This window comes from Labeo rohita, chromosome 20 (genome assembly GCF_022985175.1).
Source record: "Labeo rohita strain BAU-BD-2019 chromosome 20, IGBB_LRoh.1.0, whole genome shotgun sequence".
NCBI lineage: Eukaryota > Metazoa > Chordata > Actinopteri > Cypriniformes > Cyprinidae > Labeo > Labeo rohita.
Window position 1 is genome coordinate 2,523,353 of NC_066888.1, and position 6,000 is coordinate 2,529,352.

A 6,000-nucleotide genomic window follows, 5' to 3' on the forward strand; every position below is an offset into this window, starting at 1 on the left:
GACCAGGCTGGGAGCTTGGCTTCAGCTTCCCAGCCCCTTGCAGTGGTTGATTCGGACGGTACGTCTCGGCTATGCGATTCAGTTCGCCAGGCGTCCGCCCAGGTACAGAGGCGTCCTTTCCACTTCTGTCCACTCGGACACACATGCCGCTGTCCTGCGTGCGGAGGTTGCAGTCCTACTGGCGAAGGATGCAATCGAGCCTGTCCCTCCAGCCAAGATGAAGTCAGGGTTCTACAGTCCCTACTTCATCGTGCCCAAGAAGAGCGGTGGGCTAAGACCCATCCTGGATCTGCGAGCTCTGAATCGGTCCCTTCTCAGGCTGCCGTTCAAAATGCTCATGACGAAGCGCATGATAACGTGCATCCGTCACCAGGATTGGTTTGCAGCCATCGACCTGAAGGACACGTACTTTCACGTCTTGATTCTACCTCGACACAGACCCTTCCTGCGGTTTGCTTTCGAGGGTCGAGCGTATCAGTACAAAGTGCTTCCATTTGGCCTGTCCCTCTCTCCCCGTGTCTTACGAAAGTCACGGAAGCTGCCTTATCCCCCCTCTGGCGGATGGGCATTCGCATTCTCAACTATCTTGACGACTGGCTTCTCATAGCTCACTCGCGAGATGTGTTGTGCGAACACAGGGACCTGGTGCTCCGGCACCTCAGCCATCTGGGCCTTCAGGTCAACCGGGAGAAGAGCAAACTCTCCCCAGTACAGAGGATCTCTTTTCTTGGTGTGGAGCTGGACTCGGTCAACATGACAGCCCGCCTCACCAACGAGCGCGCAGTCAGTGCTGAATTGTCTGAACTCATTCAGACACAAGACAGCGGTCCCTCTCAAAATGATGTTTGATAACGAAGTTCGGGAGGAGCATGATCAGATAATCAACTAATTTGGCACAGGTGCAACTCGTCTTGCTAGCACAAGTCATATATAAGCACACAGCCGACTTACCTCCATCATTCGACTGTTTTTTCGGCATTCCGTTTTGCTCCTTTCGCCATTATATTACAGACTTACGTTTCCGCACAACGACGAGACCAGTAACCTTACACGAGATCCCCTGTTGCAACTGCCGTCGAGCTCCACGCTTCATCGCGACCGTCGCTTCGCTCGATTAGCCACACGTTCACCACAACGCCGAAGCTTAACATCGCTTCCACCGGCGAGACTAGCAGTTTCTTCCCCACCATCCTCGTATCATTCGACCATGCCAATATATCCTCCGCACGGAAAATGGACTGTATACGTTGTTTAATCTCGAAGAATCATTCTCGCAGAGAACAAACAAAGCGGACCCGTATGGGATATTTTTTCACCTTGCAGATTAGCCAACCTCACTCCTAAATCCACTCCAGCCACCAAGACGGCCAACAGATCAAGCAAAGCCCCGAACTCTCCTCGTTTGACACCACCATAGTCCCGCACAAGACCCGGCTCTCCTCGAGCGCTGGGTCGCAGCGGCAGGCATAAATGAGCTCGGGTCGCGTCCCAGTTCTCACCGCAGCAAAACCTCACTCGCTTCCCGCTTCAGCTCAACTTTTCACCGCGGGTCTTCCGGCCGCAGCGCCGCATGCAGTCAGGCCTCCAGCTGTCGCAGCAGTCTCTAGCGCGATGCAGGCCGTGTTGCAAATGATTTTTGTGTTTGTAGGTGAAGTCGCGAAACGAAATTACTCGAATGTTCTGTATTAATTTTCACTAGCATTTAGCTGGGTTTTTAATTACACGTTGTACACAGACAGATACGATGGAAAAAGATTGGTTTTCGAGAAAAATAAGTTAAACAGTGCACCTAAAACTAGCAATCATAGGTGCATAGTCCCAACTTACGTGTATCATAAAGCTACTATTAATGTTTTTGTTGAAGTGCAACTAGCAACCTAATTTGTACGTGATAAGCTTACTGCTAAGCACCTCTCTTACCAGCTGATCTGCTGCTCAGCTGGCCAGCTGTTTCAACACTCATTTTGTGTGGTTAAGAGGAAAAGTGTCTTTTTATCTTTTTTTTTTTTCAGGTTTTTAATGAAAAGTTGCAAATGTTGTCAATTATTAATATGTGTATAACACAATAAATAAATAAATAAATAAATATATAATAATAATAATAATAATAATAATAATGATAAAATAAGTAAAAATAAAATAAATAAATATTATAATAATACTATATATATATATATATATATATATATATATACTAATAACCATATTTAAAAAAAAAAAGTTGCTTCCCATTACTTTTAATCCTTTTCTTTTTCAGCGGCCTCCAGCTCCATCAGCATATGGTAGCATGAGGCTGCCTTCACTGGCTCCACAGGCTCTTCTGGATGTCTCAAACCCCACTCCCTTCCCGTGACCTACAGCAGTTGAAGAAAGCGTGAGGCTGTCTCCGCTTGCAACTCAAGCCCACACATCTCAGGCTTTTCCTCCTGTTACTAATAACTCTTTTTCTTTCAGTGCCCTCCAGCTCCCTTAGCAGACACTAACCCAGATGCTGATTTAAGAGTGATAACAATATAACAATAGGATGACAATTGCGCCCCATGCTCCCCTTCCCTTACAGCTCTCGACTTCATTCAAAATAACGTTGTTTTCTTCCAGATAAAGTTTCAGCTCTCCTCGATTATCAAGTCGTAGCAAGCCATTAGCAAGCCTGGGCTGCTCCCCAGACTCAGCTGCTCCTCACACTGCACGCCGACACGACTTTCCGACCTCCTATCCTTCCCACCCCTTCCCTTCTACCTCTGGTAGCAGATGCTAGTGTGAGGCTGCCTTCGCTAGCCACTCAAGATCTGCCACCTTACTCTTACCCTCCTGCTGCTCCTTTTCCCTATCAATGGCCAGGAGCTAATCCACGCGTGAGGCTGTCTCCGCAAACAGTTATGGCCCTTCCTTATCTTCCTTCTTACCCTTCTTTTCAATTTAAAATATCAGGCTCCCTTTTCCTGCTTCCAACTCAGGAACGCTCAATCTAAATCCTTTCTTGACCCTCTTTGCATCAATAACTCTAACCAAAGTGCTACATATTTCTAATTTGAAGACATCTAAAACTGATTCTTGCTCAAAGGGGCTTACCCACAAAAAAAAAAAAAAAAATCTCTCACAGCATCAAATACAAGCGGTCGGTCAGTGGTCATCAGATGCTTTCAGAAGCTACATCCGGTCCAATCACCACAACATAAAAGAAGCCTATCTAGCATTTATCATAAATAAATAAATAAATAAACAGATAAAAGTTCCCTGCTTTTAATAACATCGCTTACTTGAGCAGTCAAGGCTCTCCTTTCCGATGCAGCCAGTCAAAGCCCCTTTTTGGTCACCCTTCAGCCCTTCAGCCATCGTTTCAAATCTCATTTGCACATCCAGCAACGGACAGGGCTCTCCCTTCCGGTGCAGCAGGGCCATGGCTCCCTTCAGTCGCAGTGTGAGCCCTCCGTCCTTCGTCTCGAGTTATGCTGCGTACTCTGCGTCGGACGGGGCTCTCCCTCCCGGTGTAGCAGAGCCGCAGGCCCCCTTCGGTTGCAGTGAGAGCCCTCCATCCGAGGCATCAAACCACGCTTCGTATTCAGCCGCAAGGGGGACTCTCCCTTCCGGTGCAGCAGAGCCGCAGCTCCCTTCGGATGCAGTGAGAGTCCCTCCATCACTCGCTTTGAATTTCTTTACTTATTCAACATCGGACGGGGCTCCCCCTACTGGTGCAGCAGAGCCGTGGCTCCCTTCGGTCGCAACATGAGTCCCCCGTCTGTTGGAGTTACGCTGCGTAATCCGCGGCAGATGGGACTCTCCTTCCCGGTGCAGCCCTTCGGGAGCAGCGAGAGTCCCTCCACCAGTCGTCTTAAATCTTCTCACCTATTCAGCATTTAACCCTCTGGGGTCTGAGGGTGTTTTGGGGCCCTGGAGAAGTTTTGACATGCCCTGACATTTGTGCTTTTTTCAGTATCTTAAAAACATATTCATGGCTAAAGTCTGATTACACTGTAATCAGCACAAACTGGGCTACAATAATATGTAAGCAACATGAATGTACATGTTTGTGTTTTTGAGAAAACAACGTTTATGCGTGGTTAGTGAAAAACTAAAATTTTTAAGTCACTGAAATAAGGCCATGAAACACATTCAGAACATTAGTTCACAAGACTTTTGAGAACTGGATGTGGTAGGCTAGAGTTTTTTCAACAAAATGATGTGAAAATCATCTCATTCACTCGTTCAGAGAAAACAATATATTGATGTAAATTTTCTAAGACGTGTTTTGTGATCGAAAGGGAATATGCGAAGGAGTGGCAATGACCCATGAATATTTAGCAATTCACACCTGAGAGAAAAAGAGCCCTCCCTAATGGCCCATCAATGAGACTGTGACTGTCAGGTAGAAACAATGAGAGATTCAAAGAATGGAGTTTTAGATTATTTGTATTTTATTTACAACACAGTATCATCAAAATATACATAATGAAGGTCAAATACAAACTATTGAACATCCTGATCTAACCACAGAGATGTGAACAGACTTTGTGTAGTTTCTGAAAGCTGTTTTCTGAATTCTGTTCAACAAGTGAAACAAGTAAATCATACCTGATATCTCTAAACTCATCATCAGTAGTCAAGGAACTTTTTTTTTTTTACACTAGAATATGTGTAGTTGAACACCTGATGTTAGTACAGCGCTCTCAGTTTGAAAGACAGCAGGATTCATCTGTTGTGCAGGTATCAGCTCACTAAAAAACAAACAACATAAGAAAAACATCTGTGAGCATGTTAATATCAGGAGCATCTGTAATATATATATATATATATATATATATATATATAAATGTATATATATAGTGTATAAGTTCGTAGCCATAGACTCGCGCACTTGTACTAACGTAAAAATGACATTTTATATTAATATATAACTAATAATTATTGTTTTTCACGTTAAACATCTATTCGAGGGCAGAGTATTGAAAATGGTCTAAACATGCACAGTATAAACACTCATATTACATCCTATTGTTATACGATAAATAAATAACTAAATAATAAACATAAGCATGCTTTGTATGTATTATATCTATTATTATTGTTAAGCCTAAGTGTAAACACTATTACCTTTATATCGCATCGTTTTGTATTGTATAGAACGTTAAAACATCCTGGCGTCGTGAGACATTTTGATGCAATGAAATAAATCCTACTTTATGATGTTTCACTTACTGTAGTGATGAATTATAGTTTGAAAAAAAGTCTAACTAGTAAAATGTGTACAAGTTCTGTCACAGTAACACAGTAACAACTAACGCAAGCAGGCTAATAAAAGAAATACTTACTCACGTAAATATCTCCTCTGATGGATCGCGCCGTGTGTCACGTCGTGTTCTTCCTCTGAATTCTTATTCCTCACAGCGCATCTTCTCACAGAATCGACAAGTATCCCAGATGAACTTTGAAAAGAAAAGGTCTCGGCGCTTTGTTTACGGTGATGTGGGCGTTACGTTTGGCGCATGCCCTCACGTGGCGATTACACTATGAAAGCAAAAGCGTCTCGTGGGCGTGATCTAATTAGAAATAATGAAGCAGACGGGAGAGACTGAACATGGAGTTAGTTTCATGCGAATTACTTCATCAGAGAATATTTGTTTTCGGCAAGAGGGGCTTCATCTAAAAGTAAAAATATCAAGCTTTCTATGGATGTATCTCTCATGTGTGTGTGTCATGTATTCGCTGAGTTTTAGTTAAGTTGGCTTGAGAAAGCCAACTTACTGATATGCTATTTAAACTTCCGAGTATTATTAAGTTGGCTTGAGAAAGCCAATTTACTGATATGCTATTTAAACTTCCAGTTATTATTATTAAGTTGGCTTGAGAAAGCCAACTTACTGAAATCCGACTTAAACTTATAGTTATTATTAAGTTGGCTTGAGAAAGCCAACTTACTGATATGCTATTTAAACTTATTATTATTAAGTTGGCTTGAGAAAGCCAACTTACTGATATGCTACTTAAACTTAAAGTTATTAT